We start from the raw sequence: 18,388 nt of genomic DNA on the forward strand, positions 1-18,388 counted from the left end.
CATTTTTACAAATCAAGTAAATACTGTGATGATCAGTATTTGCTTTCTTTACCTTAGGTGCAATACTTTACCCAGGGAGAGTCAAACAGGTAACACAGCTGACCCTTGAACAGCATGGGTTTGAAGTGTGGGTCATTTATATGTGAACTTTGTTTTTCAATAAATACATTACTGTAAATGTATTTTCTCTTTCTTACAATTTTCTTAACATTTTCTTTGTTGTAAGAATACAGTATATAATACATATATAAAATATGTATTAATCAAATATGTTATCATAGGTAAGTGGTCTGGTCAGCAGTAGGCCATTAGTAAAGTTTTGAGGAACTCAAAAGTTACACATGGATTTTTAACTGTGCAGGAGGTCGGTATCCCTACATCCCTTGTGGTTCAATGGTCAGTTGAATATAGAAAAGGAATTCATTATTATGAAATAGATCCTTTGAAAATACACTAAAGGGACCAAATTTAATACAGCTTTTCTAATTTTTATGTAATTGTATGTTTGAAATTATATAAGTAATATATTGTAAAAAATGCACAACTGGAAGAATATGAAAACCTTTGTAATCCCATCTCATAGAGATAACTGTTGTTTACATTGGCGTCTCTCCTTGCAGACTGCTTTTCTGTACAAACATACACATACATAGCGATATAATTTAAGATATTTCACTTAAATAGTCACAAGTAGGAGAGGTTTTTTTTGTTGTTTTTTTTCAACTTAATTTGTTTTAACTTCCCTACAAGAAATGTACACACATTTTTCTTAAGCACAGGCATTAAGAATCCTGGAGAAGTGGGTGGAGCCTGCTGTCTGTAATCTGATGGGAGTGCAGCTGGAGGTGGATGGCTTCAGGCTGCGTTACTTTCACATCGCTTCCACTAGGGGTTGAAGAAAGTGGCTCATGAGGGGATGGAATAGCTCATTAATTATGAAACGTGAGAATGTGTTTGCTCAGTAAGGGAAACATTTTCAACAAAAGGTGAACTTTAGGGGGAAACTGACAACCACATGGTGGGCAACCAGAGGGAATCCGTGGGAAACGGTGCTGCATGAAGCCCTGGACAAAGGTGCTGTTCATTTGGCAGAACTTATGGAAACTCCCTTGAGCGTGGACACTTCTGTTTCAGAGTAACCCTCAGGGGCATGGGTCAGCCAAGGCCAGTTGTCACAGGTGCCTTCTGGAACCTGGGCAGGAGAGCTCCCCACTGCGCTGGTGTGTAATGTCTCAGTTCAGGGACACGGTAGGATCACCCGTCTCCTTTCCCTTCAAGTTAGATGTTCTCAGTTAGCTCGCCTTGTCCAGTGAAACATGAGCAAAACCTTTGAGAAGCTCTGCCTGATTTTCCGTGCCCCCTTCTCCCTGCCCTGCAGTTGGTGGGGGACAGGTACTAGAAGCTCTGTCAGCCCGGGTCTCTGGGTGAAGATTGTGCAACAGAGCCCCCAACTCACCCACAAGGGTGTGAAGCACGATCAAGAAATAAACCTGTGAGATTATTTGTTATTGCAATAAATTTGTTACTGCAATAAATAGTGATGGCCTCTATTTTTTCATTTATCATGAAAATTGAAAGTCTGTATTTGAAAGTCACAAGATGCAGATGTTATGCAGGGCAGCAGGGGCACATCCAGTCCAGGGTACTATCCCATATTTGTTCTGGGCCTTACTCCCACAGGCTTGGCAGTCCCGTGCATTGTAGGGCAGGAAAATACCATTCCTCTGTCGTCTTAAGTTCCAACTGGATCTCTGCACAAAGGACAGATTAACAAGAGAAAGCACACAGATCTCACTCAATGTAAATTTTACATGAAACTAGAGCCTTCGTGAGAAAATGAGCCTGGAGAAGTAGTTAAACCTGTGTGGTTTATGCTGGGTTTGACGAAGGCTGGGACAGCAGCGGGAAGGTGATAGGACAGAGGGTTCATGTGGTTCCATGGGGGAAGCTTAGCAAGGCCTGTCTGTTCAGAGTCCACTCATATCCTCCTGTCTTCAGAGATAAGATGCTTCTTTCCTCTGGGCACAGGGAAGGCATCTCTCCCATGAGGGTCATATGACCTACTTCAGGGGAGAAGGTCAAAGGGTCTTTTCTGCACCTGCCATTTCTCACATGCCTTCAATTTAACACGTGCCCTATTTGGGAGCAGCCCGACCTGAACCCATCAGGGTGATGATTTCATGGGTACCTAGTGCCCCCAGCACAACAGCCAAAGTCGTCCTGCCTTTCTCAGCAGATAGTAGGGCTGATACTTTTGGAGACTGCAATCTTTAGTCTGTGTGCAAAGTCAGCAGATTACCCCTGCTGACTATCACATGTGCGAAGGGTTTCACCATTTCTCCAGACTAAGCTTACAGCAGGTGGGCTCCTGGTTAGCAAGCTCCCCCTTCTGCCCGCAACCCACCCATCCTGACCATGGAGCCGAGTGCTAGGCTTCACGTAGCTCCCACAGGGTCATTGCTTAGTACCTGTCCACTGAGGATTTTTGGGAGTTGTCCCTTATGATGAGGGCTCCTTGCTTGTAAATGCTGCTTCTAACCCTTCTCTTGAGAAAAGTGCCTGTCCCTGAGGGGTAATCCCAACAGGCTGCAAGTTACATGGTTAGTCAACTGAGGCTACTCTGCCCCTCCCCAGAGCAGAGCAAAACAGTTTTCATGTATGAAACCACCTGAATAGACTCAACAAAACAATGTTCCTTGAGGACACTCCTAATACTGAGTTTTCTTATTTTTAAATGCCCTAACAAAATGACAAAGCCAAAGCTGACCTCTCCGTGAACTGACATTTGTTTTGTTTTGGTAACAATACGTTGTTGATGTGGCTACTCCCTCCTTGGCAAGCCAGTGTATTCGTGTATTAGTGTGAGCTCAGGCAATTTCTGCTTTCCGGTTGTCAGGCAAACTTAGGAAACACCCTAGATGTGTGTGTGCAGGTGCACGTGTAGGCATGTGTAGGCAGGTGTGTGTGCATAGGTATGCGACCTTGCTACCACCTCCTCACAGGCATTGGTGTTCGCTTTTGAACGAGGTATTTCCCTCTGCCTTAGTTTTGTAGCTGTCCAAAGTAATCCCCAATTTGTTGGGAATCTGAAGGGTTGGCAGTTTGTCTCGGGACTTTTTTTTTTTTTTTTAATGTTGTTTATTTTTTAAGAGACGGTGAGACAGAGTATGAGTGGGGAAGGGGCGGAGAGAGAGAGGGAGATACGAATCCAAAACTGACCTGTCAGCACAGAGCCTGATGTGGGGCTTGAACCACCTGCCGTGAGATCATGACCTGAGCTAAAGTGAGACGCTTAACCGACTGAGCCACCCACGCACCCCCTGTCAAGGGACTTTTGAAGTAATAAGAGAAAGGGCAAAAAGACAAGGAGGGCTAATATTTGACAAGTAATACCTATTGGGCTTAAATGTGCCCCCTTAGCAGCTTTCATCTGGATCCTTGTTAGTGATGCTGAGTAGGCAATACAGCGACCCAAAGGAAGCACTGCTTTCCCTCCTCAGCTGAAACTGTTGTAGCATTTTATGGACATTTTACAGCCCTCGATGTGTTCTCCTGTAGTACCCTGTCTCCAGGCTTGAATGCCACCATATGAAATACCTGTTGACATGCAGATTCTGATTCACTGTGTCTGGGGTCAGCTGATATTCTGCATTTTCCAAGCTCTCAGGCAATGCCCACGGTGCTAGAAAAGGCCCACACCTTAGCCATCTAGGGTCAGCAAGCTGAGCTGCGGGTATTCACACGGTGATGAATTCTGGCCTCAAAGCAGACTGCCTGAGAGCGCCTTTCACATTGTGCTCTGGGGAGGTCAGGCGCTTTGTGGGTATTCGCTTAAGTAAGAGATAATCAAATGTGACATTTCTTCAGATCTTCCTGTGTGCCAGGTACTTTTTAAAAAACATGTTCCTCATAACCTCTCTATCTGTGGACAGGACTTAGAGCCACAAGTAGTATATTCTGCAGCCAGCATTTCTACAAGTTTGTCTGACCTTCAGAGCCTGAAACTGGAACCCTTACACTATACTCAGAGCTCTTAATGTTTATGTGAATTTTGATAAAAGGATAATCCAAAAGAGGTTGAGAGTTTTTATCTAATCTCTGTCTCTGTCTTGCCAGTCAGCCTTGTCACTTGGGGTAATTCTTACCAGCTTCTCAGATTCCAGGACCAGAGCAAGGGGTGAGCTAGCATTTATAGCTGTTGCTTAACAGTCTGGCAGCCTCAGAATTGTGTAATACGAATCATGTTTAAAATATATTTATTAATAAACATTCAACTACGTTAATTTATTGAAGATTACCATTTTGATAAAGTTTATCAGATTAAAGAATTTTATTTATATAAACCTTTCTAAAGTTACTGAGGTAAATTAAGATTGTTTTATTGAGGTATAATTGACATTAATTTCATAGCACAACATAATGATTTGTATTTGTATATGTTGTGAAATGATCACCACGGTAAGTCTAGTTACATCCATTACCATGCATAGTTAAAAAAAAAAACTTTTGGGCGCCTGGGTGGCTCCATCGGTAGGGCATCCGACTTCAGCTCAGGTCATGATCTCGCGGTTTCGTGAGTTTGAGCCCCACTTCGGGCTCTGTGCTGACAGCTCAGAGTCTGGAGCCTGCTTCGGATTTTGTGTCTCTCTGTCTCTGCCCCTCCCCTGCTTGCACTCTCTGCCTCTCTCAAAAATAATAAAGGTTTTTTAAAAAAAAAAAACTTTCTGTGTGGACAAGGACTTTTAATATCTACTCTCTTATCAACTTTCAAATATGCGATACAGTATTATTAACTGTAGTTACCAAGCTGTTCGTTATATCCCCATGATTTATTTTATAACTGGAAGTTTGTACCTTTTGACCCCTTTCACCCATTTTGCCCACTCCTCATCCCCTGGCTTTGGCCACCACTGATCTCTGTATTTATAGAGCTTATGTGTTATGTATTGTGTTTTAATTCGATACGTCAAGTGAGGTCATATAATATTGTCTTTGTCTGGCTTGTTTCAATTAGCATAATACCCTCAAGGTCCTCCCTGTTGTCACAAATGGCAGGGTTTCATTCTTGGGACTGGAGGGGGCTGAATAGTAATCCATTGTATGTGTATATCAAATCTTCTTTATCCATTCATCCATCGATGGACACTTAGGTTATTCCATATCTTAGCTATTATAAATAATGCTGCAATAAACATAGAAGTGCATTTTTCTTTTTTGAATTAGTGTTTTCTTTTTCTCCATATAACTACCAAAGTGGATTTGATGGATCATATGGTAGTTTCTATGTTTAATTTTTTCAGGAACCTCCATACCGTTTTTTTTACAGTGTCTGCACCAATTTACATTCCCACCGACAGTACTGGGGTTCCCTTTTCTCCACATGCTCATCAAACCTTGTTATTTCTTGTCCTTTTTGAGTCTAGCCATTTTAACAGGTGTGAGGTGATTTGCAGTGTGGTTTTGATTTGCTTTTTTTCTGATGATTGGTGATGTGGAACACCTTTTCATGTGCCGGTTGGCCATCCATATCTCTTTGGAAGAAGTCTATTCAGATCCTCTACCTACTTTTTAATCAGATGTTTATGTCTTTGCTATTGAGTTGTAGGAGTTTATATATTTTGGATGTTAACCCCTTATCAGGCATATGGTTGCAAGTATTTCTTCCATTCAGTAGTGGCCTTTCATTTCATTGTCTAGTTACTTACCTGCTGGTCCCCCCCAACCAGAGCACTTCTGGCTGTGTGAGCCCTGTGCTGTACTTAGCTGTCTCTCTGGCTCCAGCGTGGGGTCTGGCATAGGGTGAATGCTCCGTAAATGTAGCAAGTACCTCGGGGCTCCTCCATACTTCTTGGACATTTTAATTGGGGTGTAGCCAGGATCATTTGCATATTAATTCTGTGGTCTAACCAACCCAGTACTTGTAAAGAATTGTGTTGGAAATGATTTACATCATGCTGCTAACAGTTTTGGTTATGTAGAATTTCATTCCTCGCCTTTTGAAGTACGAAAGTCTCGTACTTGAATTTGGTAAGAAACACAGCTGGGTTTTTTTGCCCTCATGGTTCAGTATTATTATCTTGTGTATTTCTGTGTATGTATAACTTAAAAAGAACGATGACATTTCATTCAGTTCCTCACACAGGACCATTGATGGAACAGTATGGTGTTCAAGGATGTATATTGAAATAAGCAGAAACTAAAGCCTCAGTAAGGCCTCTTGATTGAGAAAAGCTACAGTAGTTTCACGTGACCAGTTTTTTCCTTGGAAGTGAACAAGCAAGCATAGAACATAGTGAATGTGTGTGCCTGCACTGTTTACTTTATCTGTTGCACATGTTCTGGGTTCTAAGTATAAAGTGTCCCACAACCCAAGAAATAAAAAGCAAATGTCTGACAGTGGTGAGTGACAGAGACAGAGCTGTGTGGGACCTCTCTCATTTGGAAGCGTCCCTTGGAGTGAAGCCTTGGCCTAGGGTGTGGGCGAGGCCATCCCGGATGGGCAGCCCTCACTGACTTAAGGACTCATCTGCTAGGCCGTCGCTTGCCTGAGCCCGGTCTTCTCATTTCTTTCATGTCAAGTGCTTGTCTTCTTTTACTGTACATCAGGTACACCCTAGTAGGTGGGAACCGCACCTCCACGGAGGCTCTGTTCTCTCATTTGTTTCATTTTTTTGGATGTACACAATTTCTTTATAATTCTGAGTGACCATCTGGTTTTTGTAAAAGTGCCTCAGTCTCAGTCTGTAGCTCAGTGTGGTTGAAATTAATCACTCAAAAGCAGTCTGATAATCTGGGCTGATATTTAGGAGCCTGAATCGTAGTGCTAGCTCTACAGAAATCATGGAAAGGTCTTAGGTAAAACTTTTGTGTATGTTGTCTTATATGCAAAATATGAGAAAGTTATGAAGGTTCCATGGATATTATGGGGACAAGTTAAATAAAATTCTTTTGAGCTACTTTGAGCTTCAGAAGCACAAACCATCTAAAACCTAGTTCTGAGTTGACCTCCCATAGATGATTCATATCCTCCAGATGGCATTATCTTCCTAATAACCATTCCTTTAAAAAACTAAAATGCAGCTAAATGTGTAGTATTTTTAAGGTACCAAGGAGAATCCAACAGTAATATTTAAAATGCCAACATCTTCCTTCACCCTACCCCTTTGGGAAGTGAAAGAAATTTCAGTTAATTTTGATGACCGTGATGTCCTGTACAGAACTACCCGGTCTTCGTTCCTGTTTTCTCACAGACATCCATTCTTTACTTTCGTCCTGTACAGAACTACCTGGTCTTCGTTCCTGTTTCTCAGACATCCATTCTTTACTTTCCTCAATTTTTGTGTTACAAATAATTTGTAACAGTAACCATGGTCAACACTGTCTGCCCAGTGAGTAAAAGAAAAAAGCAACTTGTGACTCTGTCATGCGCTCTCTTTAGTTCCATTTAAACTACAGAGCATTGGGGGCACCTGGGTGGCTCAGTCAATTGGGCGGCCGACTTCGGCTCAGGTCATGATCTCGCGGTCCTTGAGTTCGAGCCCTGCGTTGGGCTCTGTGCTGACAGCTCAGAGCCTGGAGCCTGTTTCAGATTCTGTGTCTCCCTCTCTCTGACCCTCCCCTGTTCATGCTCTGTCTCTCCCTGTCTCAAAAATAAATAAAACGTTAAATAAATAAATTACAGAGCATTGCCCATGGGATAAGGACCACGCCAGCCCCTGGCAATACTCAAGTCAGCAACACAGTGTGGGGCCCCACAGGAACTCGGCTGCTGGGTTGGAGGGTAACTGAGAAATGGAGCGTGGGGCACCCGGGCAAGAAAAGCTTCCTGTGGGAGATCAACTCAGCTCTAGCTTGCGCGTGGACGTTGGTCCTCTGTGCTGTCACCTCTGTGCCACCAGACGGCAGTCAGTAACAGCTGGCTCGTGCCTTCATGCTGTTTCCGGGTGAGAAAGGTGGAAAGCTCTCCCTTCTGGTCCCTCATCCCTAGTTCTAGGAGCCCTGGCGAGCTCTCGGGTGAGACCGCCCTTTAGGAAAACTATCTAAAGACTCCATTGAAAATCATTCAGTGGTATCATTGAGGGAGGGCTCCTGTCAGTTTCCTTCAGGATGCCCTAGTTGGTTAATAAGAACTTTATTAAGGAGCTACTTCTCCCCAGCAGCAGAATCCTGTGTTGTGGGACAGGTTGGGGAGTTTGTGGGTGAGCTTAAAAAACACAGAAATGTGAAGTCATTTGAAAACATATTAACGTGTCAAAGATGTTGACAGGGAATGCAGTCATTGGGAAGGATGTGAGGAACTTAGCAGTTAGAGGAGGATGAATATACATTTATCTAGATTAAGGTGTCATGTGTGTGCATTCAACAGGGAAGAGAAAACATACATCTGCAGAAATTTGACCAAATAGTTCAGATAGTTGTTTGGGAAGTACCAAATTTCAAGGAATTTTCTATTTTCTTTTTTTTTTAATTTTTAATGTTTATTTATTTTTGACAGAAAGAGAGAGAGAGACAGAGCATGAATCGGGGAAGGGCAGAGAGAGAGAGGGAGACACAGAATCTGAAGCAGACTTCAGGCTCCAGGCTCCAAGCTGTCAGTCCAGAGCCCGAGGCGGGGCTCAAACCCACCAACTGTGAGATCATGACCTGAGCCAAAGTCGGACTCTCAACTGACTGAGCCACCGAGGCACCCTGAATTTTCTATTTTCTATTTATTTCTGTAACATGAGTTTTGTTTAGTGTGTATTTACTACTTTCATAATTAGAAAAAAAAATTAAAAGGGGAAAATAATACATAAATACTTGACAGGAATTTTAAGATATTTTAACTTAAAGTGTAAATATTGAGCCAGATGGGGAGCGTCAGAAATTTAGAACAAAGTGTGTTTATCATTCTAACGGTAGGCGGTGCAGTAGTCATGGTTCTCCAGGGTCAGAGCCACCAGGACGCACCCTCCCCACCCGCACTGTAGGGCAGCAGCCCGCTTTCCCCGTGGTGGTCTGCATCAGTCACCCAGCTGGCTCCGGAAGTCCCTTCTGTCCCTGTTGATTCCTAGGCATGAGGAGCCCAAACTGGCTGGATGGCTGTCTTAACTTCCAGTTTAATGGGATCGTTGTTGTGTTTCCTGGGGGAAGCATTCCTGCCTTTGGAACCAGCAGAAGGGGAGGTCATGGAGACAGGAAGCCATGTTTTGGTAGTGGGTCACTAGGGGTAAAAGTGTGTGGTGCCACTATCATTTGTATTCCTCGATTCCTGGCTCTGTGAATCCTGACTAGGGGAAAGAAACAGCACCATATGTTGGACAACTGATTCAGAGCAGACCCCACCTCTTAGGACCTTGTCCCAGCCCTGGAAGGTACTGCCACCTAGCTGGCATGGTAACTGAGTCTTCAAAAGGCCATTTTACTATTTTATCAAACTAGCTGCTTCAGGAAAATGGGGAACATGGTATGACCAGTGAACTCCATAATTATGGGCCCACTGCCATACTTTTTTTTTTTTTTTTTACCGTGAAGTGAATTTCTTGATCAGAAGTAGTACAATGTAGAATACCATGATGGTGGATAAGGCATTCTGTAATTCCATGGCTGGTAGTTTTTGTGCAAGCATTGTGTGCAGGGAAGGCAAATCCACATCCAGAATGTCTGTTTCAGTAAGACCCAACTGTTTCCCCTTCCATGATGGCAGAAGTCCAGTGCAATCAACCTGCCACCAGGTAGCTGGCAGATCTCCCTGGGGCAATGGCACAATATTGGGGCTCAGTGTTAGTCTTTGCTGCTGGCAGATAGGGCACTCAGCAGTAGCCGTAGCCTGGTCAGCCTCGGTGAGTGAAGTCTGTTGCATGCATGCATGACCTCCATCCCTTCCACCATGGGCAGCCTCCCACCACTGGGTTCATGAGCCCACTGGGACAGGACGGAGCGGCTGGAGAGGGAGGCTGACTGGTATCCACAGAATGGATCGTCCTATCCGCTTGATTATTAACATCCTCTTCTGCTGGAGTCACCCTACGGTGGACATTTATAGGACACAAATATCTTCACTTTTTGGAAGAGAGGACCATCCACATTCCTCTTCCCCAAATTTCTTGTCACCAGTTTTTCCGAATCTGACCATCCAGCCAAACCGTTGGCCCCAGCCCAAGAATTGATACATAATTGCACATCGGGCCATTTCTCCTTCCAAGCAAAGTCGGCCAGGTGTCCTGCTCAGAGTTCGCCACTGGGAGGATCGCCCTTCACCGTGTCCTTTAGGGATGTCCCCGGGAGGGTCCATAGTGCTGCCGCTGTCTGCGTTCGGGTGGTGTCTGTATGTCAGGCAGAACCTTCTGTCCCCCAGGCCTGAGCCTTCTCGTTCCCGGCAGCTGATCTTGGAGAACTCCCCAGGAGGCCATCGATCAGCCTGGGAGAGAGAAGATGATGTGGCAGGAGTGGAGATGTGGGCATTTGTGCCGCTTTCTCCTGTAGCTTCCTTGTGCCTCCGGGGCCTGCTCGGGCCCGATCGTATATGCCCCCCTTCCGTCGGATGATGGAGTGCTGCTGTGCGTGTCCAGCTCCGTGTCCTGCTGGGTCAGCCGACACGCAGCTCGTGGCGGGCAGCTCGGGTCTCCTGGTAACTTGGTGGCCCACGGGGTAAGCGTTCAGTCTCTCCTGAGGCCGGATAGCGAGGCAAGAACCGTGTGGCACAAGGGGAGTGGTTATCGGTGGAGGAGGGCAAGGCTTTGCCCCCAGATCCCAAGGGCTTGCTTTGCTACTCACCTACAGGGAGCTGTCAGAGGCTCCAAACAGCATCCCTGTCTGCTCTGACATTCCAGGCACAACGTGCTCGATCATACGGCCCCAGCCGCAGAGCAGATCGCACGGCAGCCTGCACCTGCTGGGGAGCTTTCTCCCGTTCTGGACCCCACTCAAAGCTAGCAGCTTTTTGGGTCACTAGGTAAATAGTCCAGAGTATCACACCCATATGAATATGTTGCTTCCAAAATCTAAAGGTCCCCGATTTGACACAAAATTAACCATCACAGGCAATGTGTATGATGCACAGAAACTCAATATATGTAACTCTTAAACTAATTATTTAACAAGTAACATACCAACTTTGAATTGAAATATTACTCCACTATTCACTGAGCACTGCCTCCTACATCATCCCCCACTCACCTCCTACGAGGTATATGCCATGATCAATGCTAGATTTTTTTCTTGGATGGCTAATATTTAAGAGTTGTGGGATATTGCACTTAGGAACCGTGGGTATGTTATGTTTGCTTAGTACTTTACCAAATAGAATGTAATGTATTTAAAATATTAGATCTAGAAGATTCCTTAGAGATTAGCCAGGCCATCTTGATATTTTCAAACAAAATGAAGAAGCAGAGTGCTAAAGCACCGACAGGCACTCAGATTTTCTGTTGTCAGCTGAAAATAGATTCCCTGTTCTGGTTTTTCTCTGCCCACTCAGAGCTGAGAGGTGTGCTTGGGGCTGTGTGGATAGTTGGGTTGTAAGAGGATGAGCTAAGGTTCTGTCTTCAGCTGCTAGCCAAACACATTTGGCTAAGGATCAAAGGTGGCAGCAGTGTGTTTGGAGCACTGCCATTTCCTGACCAAATGCTCGATGTGCTGGGCTAAGAGGGAGGGATTTTAAAGAGCAGGAGGTTGAAAATCCTGCTGTCTTAGCTGCTCTGAGAGTTGAACGTCTTGAGAATTAATATAGTAGATTAAATGTAAATGATGACTAAAGTACACACCTGGTTGACAAGATTATTATTTAAAATTTTAATCAAAGTAGCCAAGTTAACTACTTTAATAATTGAATTTCCCTTTAGCAAATATAGTGGAGGCTGAGCAGAGGTAGATGTTTGAGAGCTTAAGATCAGCTTTTTGGGGGCCCTACCATCCCTGGTGTCAAGGGCACAGACAATGTCAATTTGTAGCCTTGGAGTTGGGTAGTGATAAACAGGTGCTCCGGTTCTAATCCAGCAAACCCCCCAGGCAGGTGAGTTGCCTCCAGGCACCCATGGCAGGGGCTGTCAGGCCTCTGCTTCACCCTTTCCAGGGTTCCAGGTTCCTATTGGAGACAGCCCCTTTCACTAATAGACCCCTCTCCTTACTAGGAAGTTCTCTTTCATAGTAAACATCAGGTTGCTTTAATTTGTGCTTGAGTCTCCTAGTTCTGCCCCAAGGTTTTTTCTTCTGGTTTTCTCAGAATATTTTTTATAGCTCATTTTGGATGATCAAAAGTTGTGGACCAGAAGTTTCAGCTTTCTAATATGAAAAATTTGAGCATTCCTCACAAATACGGTAATTTTCCCAGGATGAATAGGTGTTCCCAGACAGCAGGATTGTCAAATGATTCTGCCCTACTTTGTTTTTAGAGAAGGGAAACAACATCGGGCTAGGAGTGGAAGTCCCTGGTTCCTGGCCCCTGCTCTGCCTCTTGCAGAGCAAGAGGGCCAGTTAATCTCTGAACCTCAGTTTCCTTTTCTGGTAAAATGGAGATGATAATGCCTGCTCCAGGCACCATTCCATGGGATCCTTTTGTGGATCACATCCTTTTCTGGTCTATCCATTTCCTTCCAAGTATAGGATGTTCATTCCCTTGGTTTAGAATGGAATATTTCGAATCATAAATATGATTTAGCTGGAGCTTAGATGACACAAGGTATGATGATAAGAACAGAAGATGCTTTCTGGCATGTCTTGAAACTCCATGAATATGGTGGGTTGACAATTTAGTGTATGCATTTCTGTATTTATTGTAGAGACTGGGAAGAGTTTTTAAGAAATTTAAGAATAAATAAAATGTATGAATTATCGTGGAAATACACAGATTTGTCGGTTTAAGTTAACACTGCATATGTCTAGTACAGGTCTGTGTGAAGATCTTGATTTGAGTTGGGATCCTTGTTACAAATTAGAATCACATCTAAATGCAAGGAGTGGGGAATATCATTTGCTAACAGACAATGATGACTTTAAGAATTTAATGACTTGCTAAAAAAAAAAAAATTAAAGACTTGCTAATTTTTATGGGATTAGTGCTTTTTATTCAGAATACTAATTTAAAATCAAAGTGAGACAACCCTACACCTGTTAGAATTTTTTAACACATTCTTCCATTTTCAGTTTTTTCACTTTATCTGTCTCACCACTTGAAAAGTGTGTTACTTATTGAGAAATTCATTCCAAGGTATGCAGTGGGATTGTTTCACAGTTGTTATTCGGGAAGTAATAAATATGAGTAAAAGGAAATACTAATATGGTGTTTTAATTGACATTGGTACATGTGAAACTGGTTTTAAGCTTTCTGTGTAAGTGTGTGAGTCCTGTTTTATAAGTCACATTTAATTCTGTATGGTAGCCAGCGTTTCTTAAAACTCATGTCTTTTTTTTTTTGATAAAACTCTCACATCCTCCTTTAATATTATTTGAAATTTCAAAGGAAATGACTAAAAATCTATTAAAGCAGATGTATTATACTTCAGTAGCAAATTTTTAAAAAAGCAAATCAAAGCAATTATACTTAATATGCTTTTTCAGATCCCACAATCCCTCCCTCCCCCAGCCTTGCCCCTAAATCTTAGGATTCTGGTATATTCTCCATTCCTTTTTTGAAATGCACTGCCTGGCACATAATTGTACGATTGAATGAATACTAACTAAAATACAACCTTAAGCCTCAAGAAGAATGCTCTTAGTACTTTGTGTATAATATATATCACAGATATCTGATATCTATATAAAGTATACATATTAAGAAAAGAATAACAGTTTTAAGTGGCTTTCCATTACCAGTAGGAGCAAGTTCAAGACCATTAGCCTTTCTATTGGAAGACACTATTGGACCTGACTTAATACTTATGAAATTTATACCAGGGGAGCAGGTATTATATTTCCTTTGTTTATATCAGAGGGGTACAAGGATCAATTAAGAAAAGCTGGGATTTGAACGCACAAGTGCTAAGTATTCCCAAATGTTAATGTTAGTCATTTCAGTAGGTGTAGCATTGTCTCACTGTGCTTTTAGTTAGCATTTCTTAGCGACTAATGATATTGAGCATCTTTTCATATGCTCATTTTCCATTTGTGTATTTTCTTTGGTGAAAGATCTTTTCAACTCTTATACCTTTTAGAAAAGATTGGGTTGCTCTTATTTTTTGAATTTTAAGAGTCAAACCCAAACAAGGTCTGTTACATGCACTGCATTAGGTTATATGTTTTTTTTTAATCTTTTAATCTGTACGTTTCTCATTCCTTTATTGTTTTCCTTGCATTAGGAAAACCCAGAACAAGAGAAATTCTGTACGATAAGTGGATTTTTACTAATGATACCCCCAGGAGATTATTTCATGTTTTTCTGTGTTCCATATTTTTTAAATGTTTATTTTTAAAAATTTTTTGATGTTTATTTTTGAGAGAGAGAGAGAGAGAGAGATCACAAGTGGGGGAGGGTCAGAGAGAGAGGGAGACACAGAATCCAAAGCAGGCTCCAGGCTCTGAGCTGTCAACAGAGCCTGATGCAAGGCTCTAGCTCACTAGCTGTGAGATCATGACCTGAGCTGAAGTTGGACTCGCAACCACTGAGCCACCCAGGCGCCCCAGTGCTTATTTATTTTGAAAGAAAGAGCGTGCATGCGAGCCCAAGCAGGAAAGAGGAGAGAGGAGAGAGAGGAGAGAGAGAGAGAGAATGAGAATCCCAAGCAGGCTCCATGCTTAGCATGGAGCCCAATGCGGGGCTGAATCCCACGACCTCGAGATGATAACCTGAGCCAATATCAAGAGTCAGATGCTTAACTGTGAGAGCCCCCCAGGCACCCCTCTCATGCCATTTTCTAATAAAAGGAACCAGGACTCCATGGAGAAATGTGTAATTCAAGGACTAGAACAGGAAATACACGTGATGGATCTGGGGCATCTTGCAGTGTCAGAAAGTAAGGTGGTGCTCAACAAATAAACACACACAATGATGCGGATATGACAGGGGGATATAGGAACCACCCAAAAGAGCTCCTAGTGGCCAAAGCTGGAAAAATTTGGGCAATAAAACAGATGAAGTAGTATCAGATTATAACCCAAACTATAAAGTAAATATCCATGTGTCTATACTGATAAAATAACTAAATAAATGGAGAAGAATAGGCAAATCTCCCAGACAGAGGAGTTATAAATAATTTATGTAGATACCCCTTTCTCAGAGGTGGAGCATAATTCACTACTCCTTAAGTGTAGGCTGCCCATGGTCAGTCACTTCCTTCCAAAGAGTACAGTGTGGAAAGGGGGAAGAAAGAGTAACTTGACAGTGAACCAAGTGCTCAACCAGGTGAGCAAAGTTCATGTCAGCATTGATACATCCTATTGAGAGTGTGCACCAATGATGTGATGTGATGTGATGGGAAGGGCAACCCTTAACTTCAGCCTAGCATGGGAAGACATCAGACAAATCTCACCTGAGGGATATTCAACAAAATACTTCATGAGCCCTCCTTAAAACTGTCAAGGTCACCAAAAACAAAGGAAGTCAGAAAAACTGTCATAGTCAAAAGGAGCCTAAAGAGACATGGCAATGAAATGCAATATTCTAGATGGGATCCTGGAATAGATAAAGGACACTAGATTAAAACTAAGAAAAGTTGAATAGAATATGGACTTTAATCAGTAGTGATAGGTCCATATTGGTCAGTTAATTGTGACAAATATACTACTGTAAGAGATTAATAATCAGGGCCTGGGTGGGGGAGCATGTGGGACCTCTGTACTATCTTTGTGATTATTGTAAATCTAAAACTCTTCTAAAATTTAAAGTTTATTTAGAAATCTAAAAAGTTGTTTACACTTTGGCCATAACTCCAAGAGCTAATATTTATATAGTGCATCAGTGTCTTCAGACGCATTTACAATTCCTTTCTTTGAGTTTCTTCCCTAGTTTCTAGTTTAGACAAGGGAATTTTTTTTTATGAGCGTTAAACTCACATCTAAAAACCACGTAGAGGGGCGCCTGTGTGGCTCAGTCGGTTAAGCGTCCGACTTCGCTCAGGTCATGATCTCACGGTCTGTGGGTTCGAGCCCCGCGTCGGGCTCTGTGCTGACAGCTCAGAGCCTGGAGCCCATTTCGGATTCCGTGTCTCCCTCTCTCTGCCCCTCCCCTGTTCATGCTCTGTCTCTCTCTGTCTCAAAAATAAATAAACATTAAAAAAAAAATTAAAAAAAAAAATAAAAATAAAAAAAAACCACGTAGGACCTAGTACCACTGTTAAAACAGAACTGGGGTGGTAATAAAGATCAGGCAAAGAGTGATGTCTTTGGCACTGAGTTTTTCATCAGTTTATTACTTCCCCACCACATAGGGGATGTGAGCAGTATGTGAGACTTGCCTTATCCTGGGGATCAGCACCATGTCTCTGCCCAGACAGCCCCCTCCCCCGCAATAGCTGAGGAGCCTGAGGGGCAGGGAAGGGAGTCTGCTTTGCTCTCTAGGACTCATGCAGCAGATGGGGGTTGTTCACATTAGTGGAGAGCACTGAGGAGGAGCAGCCTTACAGGAAAACCAGTCCAGAGAACCATTAGGGATGTGCTAAGTTTGTGTTGTCTTTTAGGCATGCAAGTAGGGATCTCAGATAGGATGTGGAGTAAGGTATTGAAGGTAAGAATTTGGAGGTCTTCAGTGTTTGGATCTAAAGATGAGACTGGATCAGTAGGAAGTCAGGGTAGAGAGAAGGGTCGCAGCTGAGCCCTGGCACTTGCCGGCAGAGGTCAGAGGAGCAAGAGCTAGCAGAGGGGAGACTGGAAAGACTAGTGGAAACTACATGTAGTGGATACTGTACTGGCTGCCACAGCTCACAGCTGACACTTGCCCCCCTCCCCCCCCCCCCGCCCCCATTACCAGCCAACAGCCAAGGACTGACACCCAGGGGAGCACAGAGTCTGCCTCTTGCCTCAAAGTGGGACCACCTGTGGTGCAGTTCACACCCTAGAGCTCTCCTGGGACCAGGCGCAGTTGGCCGGTCCCCAGCCAACACCCCTTTCTGCAAGCGCTCAGGAGAAACCACAGTAAGCCATTAAGTAAGTGCACAAGAATCCCTTTCTCAGGCTCTAACTACAGACACCAAATAAGGAGGGTTTTAGAGGAGTGAGGGAAGCACCCTAATAAGTGTTAGCTGGCTGTTGTTCCCCCTTTTCCCACCACAACACCTCCCCTTTCCATACAGCATGGGGCTCCCTCAGTGTGTATGCTCTCCCCACAGCGAGACTGCTCTTCCAGTCCCCTGCCTGCTGTAAAGGATGCTGAGTCTGGGCTGTGTCCGAAAGGAGGAGGCCGCCTCCTCTGCAGAGGCTCAGGAAGTGATGAGGGCACAGGGGCTGGAGGAAGAGGCCAGTAGAAGGGTCTGCCTACCAGATGTAGGCTGTGACATTGTCGCAGAGGAGGGGACACTGAAGCGTGCATTGATGGAAGTCCTGCAACTTCAAGGCTTAACATGGGACAGGCCCGCTCTTTGTATGGGGTTCAGCTGTCCAGTTTTACAGCCTCTTTTCAGATCCATCGTAAGTGGCTGCCTCTCTGTAGCCTCAGGGTTGCCTCGCACTGGGGGAGCTCTCCAGGCGGGCAGGCCCTGCAGAATTCACTTTTCAAGCCACAGCAAGTGGCCAAAACGATAAGAGGAAGGCAACAGAATTATGTGAATTTTACCCTGAGTTGGTCAGATCTTTTGGCCAGTCAGGATCAACCGCCTTCCCCATCTGCCCCGTTCTTCTGGGACTGCAGGGTGTGCTTGTCCAGGCCAGGGCACTCCTGTGCCGTCCCTCTCTCTGCCCTCACAGGCCTTGCATTGGTGGTGTTGCAGATGCCTAGTAATGACTCCTGGATCCATAAGATTTTCATTTCTTCTTGGAGGAAATCATGGAGGCAGGTATAGTTGGTGGAGGCAGGCCATGGGCCCAAGTCCTCATTTGCCTAAGCACAGTGGAGGAGAGCAGGCAGAGAGATTGAAAAGAACTTGGTATATCTTATTGGAGCATAAAACTAAGAAGTTCCAAGCTGGAGAGAGCTATAAAAGTCTGTGGAGATAAATAAAAATCAGAAACAAGATAAATAATTTTACACCTGTTAGATTGGAAAAAATTTAGGAGTTTGACGCTATCGAGTATAGTTAGGATATAAGGCAAAGGTAAAGTGCTGACAGGATGTAAACTGTTCTGCTGTTGTTGGAAAAACCTGGTGAGGTCTGTAAAGGCAGAGCCCGCACATGCCTGTAATCCAGTTACCCCGAGCTGCCCTTGTGCACAGGAGGCTTGCAGCAGAATGCCCGTAAGCAGCATTCTAAGTAAAGGCAGGAAGGAAACAGGAAGGCACCCTGTTTATCAGCAAGGGAACCAGTAAATAAATTGTGGTGTATGA

General features: G+C 43.8%; 1 protein-coding gene and 1 long non-coding RNA gene across 2 annotated transcripts in view; one reads left to right on the plus strand and one right to left on the minus strand.

Annotated features, from left to right (window-relative positions):
• TULP4 (TUB like protein 4) overlaps positions 1 to 18,388 on the plus strand; it is a 242,614-nt gene that overhangs the window by 132,482 nt on the left and 91,744 nt on the right.
• LOC115514577 lies at positions 16,295 to 18,285 on the minus strand. Its single transcript, XR_003969037.1, has 2 exons — positions 18,206 to 18,285; positions 16,295 to 18,048 (listed from the first exon to the last, which is right to left on the minus strand). It is a non-coding gene; the product is annotated as an uncharacterized LOC115514577 (long non-coding RNA).

The sequence above is a fragment of the Lynx canadensis genome, chromosome B2 (assembly GCF_007474595.2).
Source record: "Lynx canadensis isolate LIC74 chromosome B2, mLynCan4.pri.v2, whole genome shotgun sequence".
Lineage (NCBI taxonomy): Eukaryota > Metazoa > Chordata > Mammalia > Carnivora > Felidae > Lynx > Lynx canadensis.